Source organism: Lissotriton vulgaris, chromosome 1_1 (genome assembly GCF_964263255.1).
Source record: "Lissotriton vulgaris chromosome 1_1, aLisVul1.2, whole genome shotgun sequence".
NCBI lineage: Eukaryota > Metazoa > Chordata > Amphibia > Caudata > Salamandridae > Lissotriton > Lissotriton vulgaris.
Window position 1 is genome coordinate 328246238 of NC_141685.1, and position 18647 is coordinate 328264884.

Sequence of the window (18647 nt, forward strand, 5' to 3'; positions counted from 1 at the left end):
AAAATGCACGACTGAGTTACTCTAACGTCTTGCGTTAGTTTATCGCCTTACCAAACGTTGGGCGCTATGTAGTGTAGTTCCTATTTTCCCAATAGGCCCTGCGCATTGGAATAACATAAACAGTAGTATCGACGTAGAAGTGCGGATCTTCCAGGCCTCCAATGACTATGCTAAACTTAATTGGGTTTGTTACCAACTAGCTCAGAGGTCACTGGAAACTTTCTTGACTGAATAGGAAGTGATCAGCTTCCCTGGCACAGCCAAGAAGGGATTCAGTTTTCCAACAACCGTGCAACATGACAACTTTGCTCCTCAGATAAGAGTCAATCTCTAGAGTCGTGTGAAACAATAGACAGTTATTTTACTCAGTCAGTTGTTGTGCAGATTACTTTCACAATATGTAGAGAATAGAGAGACGGGCGTTTTCAATAAAAGGTATTATTTATTGAACAGTCTTTCTTCTCATACAAGAGAAATGAATTGCCACAATTGCAAGACTTGTTATTATAAAAAGTGCGTACAGTAAAATGAGTATTGCGAAATAATACTGTAAAAGCATTGATATGGTTTCTTTGCCATACAATGGTTTAAAATGAATAAAACATATATACATTCATATATACATTAGGCTAACGTACTCAACTGGTGCTTCTAACTACGCCTACCCCAGTGTACCTGACCTAAGCCTAATACTTGGAAGGGGAGTAAGTAAGTAGCTTTAGTTAAGTTGGTTTTGCCAAGGTTTGCTTCAGGAATTCTCTCTAAGGGTTTAGTCAACACCATACCTCTGGAATAGAACGTTGGAGGTCTGGTATCTCCTTCCAGGGACTCGATATCCCAGTCACTCGCAAGAGTAGGCTGGAAACGCCGGAGCTGGATTTTCTCGGCAGGAGAAAAGACAGAGTCTTTCTCAGCGCGTCGAGAAAGAGGAGGGGCAGCGTCGGCGGGCAGCTTGCATCTGCTGGGCTCTTGCAGGGGGACAGCTGTTCAGCTCCTGTGTTCACCACACCATCGTTCGCTCATTCGCACCGATAGCATCAGCAGCGATAACGGCAGCGATGGCTATGAGGCAGCTAGCTAGCATTTGCTTAAGGCAACGCTGGTAATATTCATACCTGAAAGGTGCCTTGTTTGACGTAAGTTTTTGGACATAAGACGTCAATAAAGATGTCACTAGGAAGTGAACGTCTCTCAGTGCTCATTAGAGTTCTATTACTAATCAAAACATAGCAAGCGGGGCTTTCCCAGGTTGCTGAGTTTTTATCTTGTTGAAGAACTCGGAGTGTTAATCTAGGAATCTTAGATAGTGGCTTCTGCTGTGTCATTTGCACTAATGAGATGCAAAGGAAGTTGCAGAGGAAGCGATTCTGAAATGTGGCTCTGAACTTGTGAGGCCAGAGACGAGTTTCTGAATATTGCATTTGATCGGTTATGCCAATATAGGGGTACAAAGGGATTATAGCCGTATAGGGGCATAAGGTCACAGTATCGATCAGGGTCCTAGATTAGAACGCGACAAGACTAGAGGGATGTGTTTAGAATAAATACATATATTTTATATATATATATACGTGGTGTGGTTCCCCTTTCATTTGGTCATTCATGAGATTATATACTGGTAAAACAAGCTGCTTTACATTCCTTCAAGACTTAGCCTGAAGGCTGCTCACCACAGCTACCACTAGGATAGCTTTCTATATAGGTTGTCTTTAAACCTACCATCAATAAGGGTTGTTTGGACTGGTGCAAGGTGCCCACTAGAATAGTGGACAGCATATGCCAGGCCAACTTCTCACACCCATTTGTAATGCAATACGTCTCGCGTAAATGCAAGTCGCTTTGCATTGCATATGCTTGTTTTAAAGTAGTGCGCCCATAGGAAGCACGAAGACCGGAAGTCAGGCGCCCTGTGCCTGAGTGTGTACGGGGCTCACGTGCACCGAGGAAAACCCTGCACACTGGCCAGAGGAAGACGTAGCTTCCCCATTTGCTCCGACGCCGGTACCCCCTCCCCAACACTTGGAGCAACACGCTGAGAAAAAAAGTAGAGACACGCTTACTTTAAATCAAGATCCGCTCTGTGGAGCAGACCCTGACACCACATGGTTAACGTTGTTTGCCAGTCATGAAATGCCGCACCTGTGAATAGCCAGTATGACTGTCTATCAAAGGTTCAATGAGAGGGCGGGCCAATGTCAAAAATAATACTGCCCCTGTGTCTAATGACGTGCATCGTGCTTTTATCTTGTAAGGTGACTGTGCTGGTGGCTGGGCTGTTATAAAACTTCACTACCTGCAACGTGAACATAAACCTCCTAGGGAGACTCGGCTGCCGAGAGAGTGCAGAGAGCTGCTAGGGCCATGGAGGCCAAGCAGGCCAAGGACACTGACTCTGAGCACTGCGAGAGCCTCATCCCGTGGGTAGGTGATGGGACGGGCGGGGTCGGGTCAGGGGGCATCTCTCCTGGCCTACGCCTTTGCCTCTACTGGGCAGTCATATACACCCCATTCTCCAGCTCCTGTGTACAACTACTGTCAATAGAAGCTCCATCATATATACATACCTATGCGACAGTCGTGCAGGCCAAATTCCAATCACATGAACATAGAACCACTTCCAGGGACATATAATCAGTTAGAAAAGGAGTGATAAGGTAGATTAAAGAAGTATATAATTTACAGTGACCAGAAATCACTTTAGGGAGGAATAGTATTTGTATCATACAAGTATTGCATAACATAAAAGGTGTGCGTTCAAGCCACCTTACAAGGAAATAACTTAATAATGAAACACGCCATGTTACTAGAGTGTTTACGCTTAAGTTTATTTTATTTTTTGCATAGTTAACTAAAACCATTACAATATTACACTTAAGGAATACATTTTTTTATAAATAGACATTCAATATACTTTCCTCCGCCTTAACTGCCTTTTTAGGGCTCGGCTGGAATTAGCATCCGAAGGATGCATCCAGGCGGAGACTTATAGCTAGCTGACTCGGGGGAATGAAGGACAAGAAAGTGCCACACAATTGGATTTCACTGCGTGCACGTGCACCCACACTCTCGCATGCGCACATACACAGCGACACACATACACAGCACTCACGCATGCGCACATACACAGCCACACGCATACACAGCCACACGCATACACAGGCACACCCCCCGTCGCCGCCGCACCTACACACACACTAGCGCACCTACACGCACACACTAGCGCACCTACACGCACACACAGAGACCCCCCCACACACACACCAGCGCACACAGACACACGCGCGTACACCCCCCTCCCCTCTCCTCCCCTCCCACTCACCGGGCTCTTTCGGCGTGTTTCGTGTCTCCGTGTCTCCTCTGCCGCGCTCGCGGCACCCGGGGGCTGGACTTCATTTCCTCGGCGGCGGGCGGGACTTCCTGCCGGATTGCAGGCCCCGCCACCGTCTCGTCCAAAAGTGCCTGACTTCCGGTTTTCACGGAGCAGGGCTGTGGCAGTGATTTTTTTCGGGGGGAGTCTGGGAGGAGTCAGCTAAACTTGCACGGGTGTTTCGGTTTCATTTCTCATCCTGAGTAAAAAAAAGAGAAACGAGGGCGAGAGGCGGCAGAACAGACCTTGAACGCGGCTGAATATGGAAGCAGAAACACAGTTTTGCGGTAACTGGTAAGACTATTTATTGCATAGCTTTGTGTTTTAAATTCGATCTCAGGAAATTGTGGCAGCAATGCAATGATCAAACATAAGACAACAGCTCGGGGAATATATGCCTCTTAGAAACTGCCATGGTGAGGCTCTGAGAGGGTTTATTTAATTGTATTTTTGTTAGTGTATTTATATAGCGCGGCTTGTCACCTGTGTGCGTATCCAGGCGCTGCCCATGGGTACCGGGATCGAGTGATTCGCCTAGCATGGCAGGTTGCTGCACTGACGCCGAGACTGGAGCTCGGGTCTGCAGCTCCCAGTCGGCAGTTCTGGTCGCTGCGCCACATCTCAACCCCATGGTGACGCTAGGCGTAGCTTCCTTTCGTGCAGGTGGTGCAGTGTCACCTGGGCACAGAGTCCCGAGGGGCCCAAAGAACCCTGATTATACCTGTATTTTATAATTCATGCAACAGCCATGGGGCATTTCCTTCCGTGCCCTAGTGCCCGTGGCCCACTGTCTTCGCACCTGTTTGTGATCGGTAGGAGTTTGGCACTTTGTCCATTTTTTGGCGAGTGGCGGCTCAGTTATGTATTTATTGCCACTAGTGCCACTGACTTCGGAACCTGCTGACAGCTGTCTAGCACTCGAACGGCGCGTTTCTACATTCCCCGTAGGAATGAGAGTCAGAGGACTTTGACACGCCTGCAGTTTGCATTTGTGAGAAATCTAGTCATGCTGTTGCGAAACTTTATTCCAAGAGCCGGGTCTCTCAGTAAGTGCATGAAATGTAAAAATGGAAGTGCAGGTATCCTCTCCCAGGGTAAGTACTTGCTTCGGAGAGGTGCCGGTACTCTCCAGTTTAAAGTACTGTACCTCTGGTGAGAAGTGCGGGTACTCTCCCAGATGAACCCTGATAAAGAATGATGTAGATGCCTCTCATTGTGAGTTTGATTATATTTTGATTATATATAATTTACATATGGCGGCCGCCGACAGAGAGTAGGATCTGACAGTCTGTTTTCAATTGTTTTTGCTCTAACAATCCAGTATGAGTCCCGTGATACCAGCACGGTATTCACGGTACAAACGCGGAAGCTAGGTGGATGCGTCAAGGATAACCGGCAATACAGGTACAGTCCTGGAGGATTACTGAGACCGTATGTCTCTTAACGCCTCAATATTCATTGTAGTACTGAGCACAAGTGCTCACCGTCTGTTTCTTTCGATCTTTTTTAGATGGTGACCAGGGGTTTTAGCAGGAGGTAAGCGCGACTGAGAACCGCACTGGCATAACTAATTGCAATTCTGATATTTTACAGTTATTGACGTGGGCTATTGATGTTTGTTTCAGCTTACGGTGAATTATAACAAGCAATCTGAGGTAAGAGGCTTCAAAATTCCTGTCACAGTAATACAAACCATTTGACTAGCTAGCGAGTTGTCCAGTACTTATGGCGTTTTTGGTCAGTTTCAGTTTATGGAATGTGTACACTGGATGTCGAAGACTGCTTTACATAGAGGAAGGTAGGGCAACCCACATACATGTACACACAAAAATGGGTTTATGCAACAAAACATAAATACAAATTGTGTAATTTACAATACCAATAGCTCAAACTTTCCTAATGCGAGACCTATTGCATTGCAAATGCTTGTTAGTTCTTACAGTTGCTACAGAATATCTTTGTTAAAACCAGTTGACAGCCAAAGGTATAAAATACATTGCACTTTAAAATCACAGTTAGATCATGCTTGTTAAGGAAAGACCTTTGGTCCCTGGATGCTGTGATGTGCTGACATCCGGCGAGGGCGCAAAACATTTTACAAGGCACTTTGTAATAAACTGAATGTTTTACAGCGATGTGAATTGTAAGATTTTATAGGGGCGCTGAATGTCAAATGCACAAACATTTCCCATCGTGCATGGAATCAGAACGTCTTACTGGATCACAGATATGCCAATTTAAAAAGGAAAACAGTGGAATATTGGTGTTAATAGCCTGCCGTTTTACCTGGATCTCTTACAGGTGCAAGGATTAAATATGTAGCCCCTGGCAAGCAAGTATACATTCAACTAGTCACCTGATAGCAGCATGCAGGCTTCAGAACCTTTAACTACAGAACACACTTGGGAACTTTCTGGGACTCAGAATATTTCAGACTGGTGCACGCGTATTGTAGCATCTTGCAAGGGCACATAGGGCCAGATTCATCAAGCAGAAAACGCATCGCAAAGGGCCAGATTCTTAGAATCTGGCCCTTTGCGAGCGCTATTTTTGTATTTGGGATTCATCATCCCAAATACAAAAATCGCATTTATAGAAATCGCATATTTGCGAATGATTGCATTTAAGGAATCTCAATTAGAGATTCCTTAAATGCAATTCAAGAAGCATTTAAAAATTGCGAAATCGCTATTTTGGGCCGCTATTTACCGCGAGGTCAAACCTCGTGGTAAATAGCGAAAACTTAGAAAAATGCATTTAAATGCATTTTTCTAAGTTGCATGTTACACACACACATGTCCTTTGGACATGTGTGTGCGCAACACCAATGTAGATTACATTTCAAGTGTGCTACAGGGTGTCCTTTGGACACCCCTGGCACCCTTGAAATCGCATCCTTATTTGCGACTAGCAATTTGCTAATCGCAAATAAGGAATGTGTAGGAATCGCAATTTATTTAGCCTTTCCTACATGAATCCCTTTTGCAAGTCCTTAATAGCGATTCCTTAATAATCGCTATTAAGGACTTGCAAAACGGCACTATGATGAATCTAGCTGATAGTTCCCTACAGAGGCACATACTTAGAATATTGCAGAGATGCAGAACGTCTTAAGGACCACAGACCTTTTTCTGCATTAAAATAAACAGAGACTGGCGTGCACATTTGCACAAAATGTATTCTTACAGGGAAACTGATCCTCTTGTAGGGGCTCATAAATTGCCTTTTATAGAACAGAGTTTTCGCCAGGAGGGAGGACATAGCATTTAGCCGAGCATGATATTTTAAAGGGGCACATACTTTGCCTCAGCACATGTGTATTACAGGGAACATACGTATCATCGTACAGTAGACTAGAGCAAGTTAAGAGTTCGGGTACTTTACAGACTATCTCGAAGGTTCATGATGAAGCGAGCTTCAGAAATTATTTTATTCTGACTCGTGAATTCAATTCCCTATAACATGAATTAATTTATTAATGAGCTGTTGCATGATTTGTTTTAATAATCAACTTAGATTAAGATTGCATCACACACGAACACGCGGGAACTAATAACATGTGCTCTTGTTGCATTTGCCAGTCTGTTATGTAACACGTGATTAATATTGTTTTGTTTGTCATGTTTGACCTTTTGTCTTCGTCACTATTAATATGCGGCTGATTATTCATGGCATGTGCTTTTTATATGTGCTTGTATGTTTGTCTTATGTTGTGATTGTCTGTCTGTGTATCATTTAATCATCTTTTTACTCTTTCAGAAATTTAAAGCTGAACAATATGAAGAATGGTAGATATTTTATGTGCTGCTTTATTTGTATGCTTCTGCTAGATGTCATTTATTAATGGGTTAATTAATAATTAGCAATGGTCGGGTGGGTAACAGAAGGGTTTGTTTTACCTGAATTAATCACTCTTTTGTGTTTGTTTAAATACTAGCCCGAGAGTGGTTTGAGGCCTAGTACTGGTTCTGAAGAATGTTGATCGGCCTGTACGTGAGCAGAGTTGGAGCCAAGTGCAGTCATCTTGGAAACTTTCCATGGAGAGCTTTGCTTTTGCTTCACCTTTGAAAAGACTGTGGCTCTGACAATAGAGACTTTTACATGGACTGCTCTGAATGTTCTTTTTACAAGGCCGAGGAAGTAACAGGGATGATTTTGCCGAGCTTTGGAGGAAACTTAAGAAGCAACTTTTAAATTTGTTGCAAAACGCTCGGAAGTCGATGTCACTCTATGTCAATGAACAATAGTATGGCGACGTTCTTTCCCTGGAAGAGATGGTTTTGGTGGTCTGACAGTCAGCAACCAATCAGGGTGCTGAAGTTTGTGGAAAAATTACATTTAGTTAGATTAGCGAGCAAAAATGGTATAAAAATTGGGCCTCTTGAGGAGAACGGGGCTGTCTGTTTCCTGAGGGCGAAGTGCTGTCCGATTTCCCATTGGATTGTAAGCATTCAACTGTTTGTTGACTTTGTTTTTCCTTTTCAGGTTAGAAAGCTAACTGGGGGAAGGGTTAATGTTTTCTTTATTTCATGATTTTGTGCAATGTTGAACTGTCGGATCTTTGAGCCAATGATTAATGATTTATATTGAATTAATAAAATTAAACGTTTGATATTAATAAAGAGCTAATAAAGTTTATGCAATATGAGAATTTTAAAATAAACTTTTAAAATGACAAGCTGGTCTTGTTTATTGTAGAAAGTTTAAAAACAACATATTAGATTCATTCGCCTCATGATTCAGCTGCTCTGTTATTTCTATGGGCCTGGTGTTAATTGATAAGTATGGTGGTAGATGGTGACATCATTTATGCAGAATTTTAGTAGGAGCGCTGGATCAGTCACATACAAGGCATTTTATTGGAATCCAGAACGACTCGTGTGTAGCCTCCGATAGGAGCACTAAACAAGGTATTTGATCACAGAATTACCTTTTGAGCTCAGTATGTAGATCTGTCATTTTAAAGGACCAGTTTTTTTTACAGAATAAACCTATTTGCAGCTATGGCACTTTTCTCTTTTCGAGTTGTTATCCTCTCGTGCAAACTGTGCAGCGGTGTCTTTCACTGGTGACTGTAATGATGTGCATTCTTCTTGCTTAGCCAGTCTGCTATTGGGGCACGATGTTTGCCCTGTGGATCAAAGCAGATGTCATGCTTGTTTTCTTGCCATATTTTGCGGACGGGGTCCTTATAAATTGCCTTAGCACATGCACTCCGGTTATTTCTTCTTTATCTGATTGATTACATTTCAAGTTTGATCACAGTTCACAATATTACAAGAATTTGAAAGCCAACAAGCCCTGCTCAATGCAATTTCCATAGAGAAAGACGAGTTACAGACTAAATAGGAAGCTTCCGCTGTGGTCTCAGCTTATTGATTCAAGCAGCCCCGGCCCTTCCATTCACAGCACATCTTTCACTCGTGCAAAGAAGATAAAAGGATTCCTTTTCTGCCCTTACACCCAACGAGGCTCTCCTTGCGTACTTTGACCCTGTCATGTCAGGTACTATTCTTATCCTATTGTAAAGTGTCGGGTTATGTGCAGTAGAACACTTATTTTTTTTATTTTTTTTATTGAGAATTCATATGGTATCAGAAAAAACAAATATCATACAGGAAAATCAATTCATGATACAAAAAGTTCTTAGACATACTAGCAAGTCAGGTTATATAATAATACAATTAATTAAAATTACATACCAAGAAAAGAGGAGGAACCCCTACAAGACATATATCAATACATATCATATAAATATACCCATAAATATATATAAATAGCCAGCTAAGAGATACAAGGGGGGGCATTTCAGGTATTTACCAATGATCCATACGTTATAACCAGGGGGATTCACAAACATGGACATCAGGTCTACACAACCCGACCCTGATTGATTGTTTATAACGACCCTCCCTCCACTCTTTCAATGGAGCCCATATTTTGCAACCAAAATCACACAATTTCCTACCCTTGTGCAGATACAGGGTTGATTTGATGTTATGAATAGCAAGAAGCCTAGTCAGCCACATTTGAAACGTTGGGACGTTTGGATCTTTCCATGCAGCTTACAGCGACAGACAAGAAAATGAATGCCTCAGCTTCTCTACTATTGAGACCCGAATTACTATCACTCCCGAGAATCATCACTGTCGGGAATAGACTGATCTTAGAGCCTAGAAGCCCCTCCAGGAATTTCTCAATCTCGGTTTTTATCACACTAAGCTCTTCACAATAAAAAACATATGCAGAAGATCCACCGGGCCTTTCTGGCATCTAGGGCAATTACTATCCGTCCTCATACCCCAATCGTGCAGCTTAGATGGTGTGTAGTACAGATTGAAGAGAGTTTTGAAGTGCTGTACCTTCAAATTTGAGGACCGCAGTACCTGCCTATCCAGATATAGAGCTTTGTCGAGATCTACATCCGGATCTTGCAATTTTGCTGCCCAGGCGACCTCATACTTTTCGAGATCGTCGGGCACCCTTTTGATAAGTTCCTGATATATTACCCGAATCCTATTCCCCCTTTCAATAGGTATTCCAGTATAGGGCAGAGGGCGCCAGGTGCATCATCAGAGCTAACAGCTTTAAGCGTCTGCGAAACCTGGAGATATTTAAAGCATTGACCAGTAGGCAAACCATACTTCTGCTGCATGGCATTAAAAGTCATGATACTGCCATTCAGCATTCGGTCACCCACGGTCTGTATACCCCGATGTTCCCAGAATTTCCAGGCCCCGTACAAGCTCAGATTTGAAAAAAAAAACTGATTTCTACAACGGCGTGTGAATGTTGATCCTAGGGATCTGTAATGATTTCTGCAGTGTTTTCCACAGGTCCCAAGCGCTTAAGGGAACCTTGTGCCGAGTTTTCTTAAAGAATCTGCAACCAGTTTTCCTCAACAGGGCGCCTACGGCCTCCTTTCCCATCAATAGTTCATATATTGAAGTGATAACATACAGGTCGGAGGTCGGGTCTTGAGTATGTTTTTCACAACGAGCTGGTTAAAATAAGATGGACATCTGTGTCAACAAACAGGCCCAATGATAGAATCTTACATTTGGGGCTCCTAGACCTCCGCGTTCCTGGGGGAGTGTCATGTATCTTGCTGACCGCCTAGTCTTGCCATACTGCCATAAAAAGCTGTTAAAAATAGACTCGATTTTTTTTATCACCCCCTCCTCAATTAAAGAAGGGATGGATCTAAATAGATAGAGGATTTTGGGCAGCATGGTCATTTTCAGCACATTTGTCCTCCCTATAAGGGATAGATGTAATGTATTCATACGCTTCAGATCTGTCTCGATTTTTTTAAGGAGTGGATTAAAGTTGTCCTGAACGATTAGGCCTGTTGTTGCATTGACTATTACCCCAAGATAAGTTGCAGAATCGTCATACCGTTGGTCGATTTTCGCAATGTCCTTAGATCATATTACCTGAGTTTTTACCTCACTCAGACGATATCCAGAGTAATATCCAAATTGCTTAGTGATCTCGACCAAAATTCGCATGGTCGTGGCTGGTTCTGATGTAATCACTGCCAGATCGTCGGCATACGCTAAAATTTTACTCTCCAACCCGCTGGTTATTACTGGCTTAATACTACGATTCCCCAATATCTGCCTACCCGCGGATCGATGTATAATGCAAACAGGATAGGCGAGCAGGGGCACCGCTGACGTGAATCCCTGCTTATCATGATCTTGTCTGAGCTCTGGCCCATCATCTGAATTCGCGCCACTGGGTCACAATACATGGCCTTAATAGCCGTTAGAATTATTGGGCCGAAACCTCTCTCACCAAGGACGTCCCACAAATACTGCCATCTAAACCCGTCGAATGCTTTTTCTGCGTCGAGGAGGACGATAGCAACCCCCCCACCCCCCGCAGCATGGGCCTCAAACAACAAAATTGTTCTTCTAATGTGGTCCGTTGTTCCTCGACCAGGGATGAACCCATGCTGCCAGGGGGAGACGAGCCCGTCAATGATCCTCCCTAACCGCGTGGCCAAGATCTTCGCATAGAGCTTGTTGTCAGCATTTATGAGGGAGATCGGTCTGTAGGACCCGGGGCTTTCTCTTGGCTTTCCCTTTTTGTGGAAAACCACTATATTAGTGTCCTTCCATGATTCAGGGATTTTACCCGTACAGATGATTCCATTAAATAAATCTAGTAGCATCGGGCCACCTCAATCGAGAGACATTTATACAGTTCCAGAGGGATGCTATCAGGACCAGCGGTCTTGCAGGCAGCCAGATCGAATAGTGCCACCCGTACCTCGTCAGCCGTTACATCCCTCTCTAGATTTTCTATCTCGGACGGTCCCAAATTGGGGACAGTGTCTGGATAACGGCCGAGCAGCCGTGCAGTCCCTGTTTCTTTCTTGTACAGGGTTTGATAGAATTTGGCGAATACCGAAAGGATGTGCTGAGGCTCCACGAAATCCCGTCCGTCCTCATGAATACTGGTTATTACGTGTTTAATGCTGTCTTGCCTGATTCTCAACGCCATTGCCTTCCCTGCCTGCTCCCCTGTCTCGTACATTTTCCTCCTATACGTCCAGTATTCTGTCGCCGCTTTCTCTGCCAGCTGTTTTTGTAATTCTACTTTAATAAGACAGATACTGGTTTGACTATCGCTACCTTCCTTTCCTTGTGTTAGATCAAGGCAGTGCTGTTCTTCTGCCTTAACTAGATCTGCTAGGAGCCTATTCTTACCAGCCTGTGATTTTTTCCTTGCCTGGGCAGTATAGCTGATGACTTCGCCCCTCAATGCTGCTTTAAATGAGTCCTAGACAGAACTCCTCAATGAGCTATAATGATTAGCGTCAAAAAACTCACGAGCCCATTTCTGCAGATGTTCCACAAACGGGGCATCAGCCAAAAGTTTCCGATTGAATGTCCAGGCCCTACCTTTTTTGACTGGCCCCAAATCACTATAGCTGATTGCCAGTGGGATGTGGTCTGATAGAACCCTGGGTAGTTTCTTGATGTTGACCTTACTAGTTTTTACAGATGAAATGAGAACATAGTCCATTTTGCTATACTTCTGATGAGGGCATGAAAAATAGGTGAACCCAGGATCAGTGGGGTGCTTTGACCCCCAGACATCGATTAAACCATGCGAATGCATCATTCAGAGAAGTGCCCTGGAGACCCTTGGCTTTCTGCCAATATATGGAATTTTCTCGGTCAGATCAATAGAGATGTTAAAGTCGCCGCATACCAAAATGGGTACGGGCCAAGATGACAGTTTGCCCCTCCAGTATTTCAAATACTTCTGGGTCATCCTGGTTTATTTATTATTTTATTTGTGTATTTTGTAAAGCGCGCAGCGGCCCCAACGGGGCATCCCGGCGCTGAAAAGCTCTGACGACAGGGGGGCTTAGGTTGGGAAACCAAACTAGGAGGAAAAGAGAAGGGTTTTCAGGGTTTTAGCGGGAGCTTGTTCAGTGCTGAGTGGCACAGACCGCAAAGGTTTTTCCACCTGCACAGGAACGTTTAAATCGGGGGGTTTCCAGGAGAAGTAGGGAGTTGGAGCTTAGTGACCTGGATTTGACGTAAGGACGTAGGGTGGTTTTCAGATGGGCCGACCCATTGCCTTTAGATGCACGGAAGGCCAGCGTCATTGCTTTAAAGACGCATCTTTTCGCAATGGGTAGCCAGTGAAGTTTATTAAGATGTGGAGAGATATGGTGTCTGGCGGGGATTCTCTCCACCAGCCGAGCGGCGGCATTTTGGACCGTCTGTAGTTTGTGACACAGGCCAGCTGTGATACCAAGGTAAAGAGCATTGGCATAATCAAGATGGGAAATGATTAGTGCCGGGATCACAGTCTTACGGCAGTCCTCCAGCAGATAGTTAATGAGCCGTTTGATTGGTCTAATTTTGGCGAAGCAGGAGGCTGCAACTGTTTGTACCTGGGTGTTGAAGCTGAGATGGTTGTCCCAGCGAACTCCTAGGTTTCTCACCGAGTCTTTGGGCGTGGGGGCTTGGCACAGGTCTTCAGGCCACCACAGACTTGAGTCAAGGGGGGATGGAGATTTAAAAAACAGGATCTCCGTTTTGCCTGCATTGAGACGGAGAGAATTGTCGTCCATCCAATTAGAGATGTCTCTAAGGCAGGATTTCAGTGGCTCGAAGGCAGAGGCAGAAGGGGTGTCAAACGAAAAAAGAAGCTGAATGTCATCAGCATAGAATATGGACTTAATCCCAGTCTGAGCAATCAGCTTGGCCAAGGGGGTAAAGTAAACATTAAACAAAAGCGGACTAAGGGAAGAGCCCTGTGGGACACCCCATCTAAGCGGTCTAGCAGAGGAAGTGAAGGGAGGGGTGAAAACTTGCTGTGTGCGGTCGGACAGGTAGGAAGACAACCACTTCAGCACAGAGCCACCCAGCCCTAAGTCCTCCAACCTTCTCAGCAGGATCTTATGGGAGACGGTGGCAAATGCTGCTGAGAGGTCCAGCAGCACTAACACCGCCCTCGACCCTCGGTCAAGCGTCCACCTCACGGAGTCGGCCATTTCAATAAGGGCCGACTCTGTGCTGTGGCCCGACCTAAAGCCATGCTGGGAGTCATGGAGGAGCCCATTGGACTCGATGAAGGTCGCTAGTTGGGAGTGGACCAGCTTTTCCAAGATCTTAGCTGGGGCAGGCAGAAGGGAAATAGGCCTGTAATTGCTGGGAAGGTCGGGGTCCAGGTTGGGCTTCTTCAGAATGGGGACTAAGGAGGCATGTTTCCATTTGGAAGGGAAACTTCGTGTTCTGAGGGAGTCATTCCAAATGAGATTAAGATAGGGGTTAAGTAAGGGTGCCAATTTTTTGTATTCCTTGGCAGGCCAAGGATCGTTGGGAGAACCTGATTTGCATTTGAATAGCTCTGTCATAGACTCGGCTTCCGATATTACTGTGAATTCGCACAGGGAGGGTGGTGGCGGTATGAGAGGGATGAATCGCTCATCACCTCCTTATCTGTTAGAGGGAGGGAAGGATGAGTGAATGATCTCAATTTTGTCCTCAAAGAATTGGGAGAGTTTGTTACATAGCGCCTGTGAGGCGGGCTGGGCTCGGATCAGTGAAGTAGAGTCTGTGAAGGATCTCACAATGTTGAAGATCTCCCTGGCGCCATTACTAGCAAGTTTGATTCTGGAGGCCAGGAAGTCCCGTTTGTGCTTCTCTATCATTCTCCGATATTCTTTTAGGGCAGTTTTATAGGTGGTTTTGCTGTCCGGAGAATAATTCTGTCTCCAGTGGCGCTCAAGAGATTTACAGAAAGCTTTTTTCTGCCGAAGTTCGTCGGAGTACCAGGGGGCTGATGGTACCGCCCTGTAAGTTTTGATGGGTTTATTGGAGGCCAGGGCGTCTAAAGCCTGACCAATCCAGGTGTCCAGATGGTTGATGGCTAGGTCAGGGTCGGATGACGGGCATGGTTGGGAATTATTAAGGTGTTTCTGGAGCACATCCAGAGTGATGCAGCTCCAGTTTCTGCCTGAAGTTTTAGGATTGATAATAGGTCTGATGGAGCGGGGGATGTCGATCTCAAAAGGGATAAAAAAGTGGTCCGACCAGGTTACCGGCATAGGGGGTGCCACCCGGATGAAGGGGAGATTGGAGCAAATTAGGTCCAAAGTGTGACCCGCTTTGTGTGTAGGTAGGGTTATTATTTGGGTTAGATTGCAGGCCGCTAGCGTGGAGATAAAGTGACTGCTGTGCGGGCAGGATTCGTTGTCAACGTGGAGATTGAAATCTCCTAAGGCGGTGAAGTTGGCGTACCGAGTGCTAAACTGGATAATGTAATCCATCAAGGCCGGTAAGTATGATAAATTGGAATGAGGGGGACGATAGATGAGTATTCCTGAGTAGGAAGAGGTCGGAGAGGTTTGGATCCTAAAAGGCAAACCTTCTATACAATCGATTTGGTCGAATGGGGGGAAGGTAGCTGTCCATGTAGATTTAAAGATTAGGGCAACACCACCTCCCGATTTACCGGTGGGTCTGTTAGCACAGCTGATGCTGTAGCCCTCCGGTAGGGCAAGGGAAATGGCGGGGTTTGTGGTGTCGTTCAGCCAGGTTTCGGTTAGGAAAAGCAAATCCCAGTTGTTGTCTCGGAGGGACTGCCAGATGTCAAAGGCATGTTTAGTCAGCGATCTGCAATTAATAAACGCCGATCTAAGGGTTAAGGGGGGGTGAGCATCAGAGGTAGAAGTCGGGATAGGAGCAGAGATTGGGCGGGTTATAAGAGCTGGGGGTAAGAGGGAGAAAAGACACACTGTGCAGACATAGTTCCAGGCCTGGGTGTCCAAGAGAGAGCAAAGGTGGGTCGCGCAGGGGGGAGGTCTTAAAGACAGCAGGTCACTCCAGGTGTATGCTGCGGTGTTGTGGCTAGTGGAGCGGACAGGGGGGCCGGCCCGGTCGCGTCCTGGTCGCGGACGAGCGCAGACGAGCTTGCCTTATGCGCGCCTTCGGCGCGCAATCACCGCGCCCGCTGCGCTCGTCCGCTGCGCTTCCGGTCCAAGCACATTTTTATAATGGGAGGGCGAAGGGGAGGGGCGTGGCCTCTGAGTGGGCATGTCCTGGTCAGGGCGTGGGGGAATGGCGATGGAAAGCTCGGCGATTTCGCCCTTCCAAGGGCTCGTTTTTGCTCCAAAAAGGGCTGCCAGTAGCAGCAGTGGTGAAACAAAGTGAGTACACAATCGATTTAAAATTGCAGATTTTACAGGTTTAAAAACACAAGAAATACAATCTAGCTTGTGGCTCCCGGCTGTGCCTCAGGAGATAGTCAGAACCTAATCAGCGCGCTTGTCGTTCAGCGCGCCTTTATTGACAGGGGTGGGGGGCGTGGCCTCTGAGTGGGCGTGTCCCGGTCAGGGCGTGGGGGAATCGCGATGGAAAGCTCGGCGATTTCGCCCTTCCAAGCGCTCGTTTTTGCTCCAAAAAGGGGTGCCAGTAGCAGCAGTGGTGAAACAAAGTGAGTACACAATTGATTTAAAATTGCAGATTTTACAGGTTTAAAAACACAAGAAATACAATCGAGCTTGTGGCTCCCGGCTGTGCCTCAGGAGATAGTCAGAATCTAACCAGCGCGCTTGTAGTTCAGCGCGCCTTTATTGACACGGGCGGGGGGCATGGCCTCTGAGTGGGCGTGTCCCGGTCAGGGCGTGGGGGAATGGCGATGGAAAGCTCGGCGATTTCGCCCTTCCAAGCGCTCGTTTTTGCTCCAAAAAGGGATGCCAGTAGCAGCAGTGGTGAAACAAAGTGAGTACACAATCGATTTAAAATTGCAGATTTTACAGGTTTAAAAACACAAGAAATACAATCTAGCTTGTGGCTCCCGGCAGAGCCTCAGGAGATAGTCAGAATCTAATCTAATGGTTTGATCCATAAATCCCACAGATTGTTAAACCGCACTCCAACTCCACCAGGGCCCATCTACCCAGTGCATCCGACTTGACCCGTTTAGCCCTCCCCAGGATTGCTTTCCCTAAAATCGCTACCCCCCTTACTGTTGACGTCTGAGAGGAGCATGCCAAAATTTCAAATCCACCAACCCTTAGAAGCTGTCTTTTCGCCCAAGGTAAATGCATTTCCTGCAAACATAGGATATCGATGGATTCAGATTTAATGAACTCTGCCAGTCTGGCTCTCTTTCTCCAATCGTTCACTCCGCCTATATTAATCGAATACATACTAAGGCTTGACATCCTTATTCTTCTGCAGTCTCATCATTCTTACTACCAGAGATTGAATAAAGGCGATTCCCATAACATATACGCCATACCTCGCCCAGGAGGGGAATACAGACTTTGTACCATATATTCTAATTTTTTTTATGCTTCCCCCTCTCCCTCCCCCCACCCAGTGCCCCCAACCCACTCCTGGTGCCCTGCCCGTCCTCCCTCACCCCCTTCCCCCCTCTCCCCCTGGAAGCGCTCAGACTGAGGTCTGTGCTTGTGATGGATGTGTGCAGCAGCGTGGTGCAACTACCCTTTGAAATAAAATACCATAAATCCCGAACCCTGCCCCCCCTCCCCCGCAGTAAGAAAAAGAAAGAGAAGAAAGACCTCCAACATATAGCCGGAACCCTTCCATTCGTCCACCTGGGCCAAATGCTGAACAACGAAAAGAAGAAAAAAGCAAGAAAGAAACAGTGATAATTAGAATAAGGCAGTTGAGCCCTTAAATCATGAGTCAATACTGCTTGAGCGTCCCAGACCAAAACCCAGCACTCTTCTAATCACTCTTATTTTAGTTCACAGAGAGTCCAAGAACTCCTTTGCCTTCACTTCAGACGAAAATTATTGAGTCCTGCCATCTCTTACTATCTTAAGCTGTGCTGGATTGACTAAATAAACCTGCATATGCTTATCCTGGAGAGGCTTAATCAGGAGTCGGAGTCTCCAGCGCCTCTCAACTGTTGCGTGGCAAAAGTCAGGTCTAACAAAAAAGGACAATCCTTCACTAGATCTTTTAGCATCAGGTCGAGCCTTTTCAGATATAATTTGCCTGAGGATGAAATTCCCAAGAAATATTAGGACTGCCCTTGGCTTGTCGCCACTTCCTGCTCCTGGGCGTGCTCTAAACGGGGTACGATGGGCTCTCTGAATTTCTGATGACCAATTCCAGTCTGAGAGTTCCGGGAAAGCAGTCTTAAAAAGATTGATCATGAAGGCCCTGATATCTGAGCCCTCGACTCCTTCCGGGACCCCCAGCACCCGTAGGTTATTCCACCTTAACCTGTTCTCCATGTCCTCCAGTTTCCACTGGATACCAACGACCTGGGCGGCTTGAGAATCAACTTTGGAGGAGGCCGTGGCGTTTTCTGATTCGGTTGCCACAATCCTTTCCTCCAGGTTGGTGACCCTATCCCCCACATTAGCGTATGCTTTGAACAGTTTCCTGACGACACCTTGCATCCTACGCATTGCCGCCTGTGATTTCCGGGTTTCCTGTCTTGCTTTTTCCCTGTGCGTGAGGATAGTCTGGTAGATAACATCCAGCAGGGGAGGATGGGATGCTAAAGCTTCGGCATTAGGATTTCCCTGGAGTGGAGTAGCTGAGGAGTGATCCCAGGCCAGGTCCCGGTAAGGTTGTGCGTGAGCATTGTCCTGGGCAGCTGGTCTCTCCGCCGTGCTGGGTGGACTCTGTTCCAGGTCACTATCAGACTCCAAGTTGCTCCCCTCCTGAGAGGAGCTCCTCTCGTCATCAAATCATTCCGCTCCTTCAGAGAGAGAGTAGAAGCATTCTCTACTCTCCTCCTACTTTTCCTGCTCCTTCTCCTTACA